Here is a 576-nt window from a genome sequence, read left to right as displayed (position 1 = left end):
AACCGATTCTGTTGGTGTTTCTTAAGGTGTGATAAAGCTTGTCCAGCCTCCACACTGTATAAAGTTCTCCTTTATACACCCATGTATCAGCAGAGCTGCCCTGTAGGTAGGATTCTTACTCCCACGTGGCTAGTGAGTAGCAAGCAAGGCCACAAGTAAGGTCTTTGGGTGCTGTCTGTTCTTTCAGGAGAGTCACTTTGATATGAGAAAGGGGTTGGGGAAAGACGCCTGCGTCTGGGCGTGGTCTGGGAGAGAAGCACATTTAGGGTGCTGCAACCACATCTTATTTCTTGTGCCATTTTGCTCAGGGCCAGCCCGAAGTGAGAATGGCTTTTCTTGGTCAATTCCCAGTTTTACCACCATCATCCTTACCCGAATCCTAGTAAGTCTATTCTCCACTGAACTGAACCGAGTGCAGCTGACTGCAGGCGCGCGGTGCCCCATTTGCCACCCCAGGGAGGCCGAGCAGCGGCGAGTGTGTGGCCACGGCCCCTCCGCTCTCCCAGCAAACCCACGGTGCGTGGGCCACGGCCCCTCCGCTCTCCCAGCAAACCCACGGTGCGTGGGCCACGGCCC

This window comes from Mandrillus leucophaeus, unplaced genomic scaffold, assembly GCF_000951045.1.
Source record: "Mandrillus leucophaeus isolate KB7577 unplaced genomic scaffold, Mleu.le_1.0 Scaffold9, whole genome shotgun sequence".
NCBI classification, from domain to species: domain Eukaryota; kingdom Metazoa; phylum Chordata; class Mammalia; order Primates; family Cercopithecidae; genus Mandrillus; species Mandrillus leucophaeus.
Note: the sequence above shows the minus strand (reverse complement) of the source record.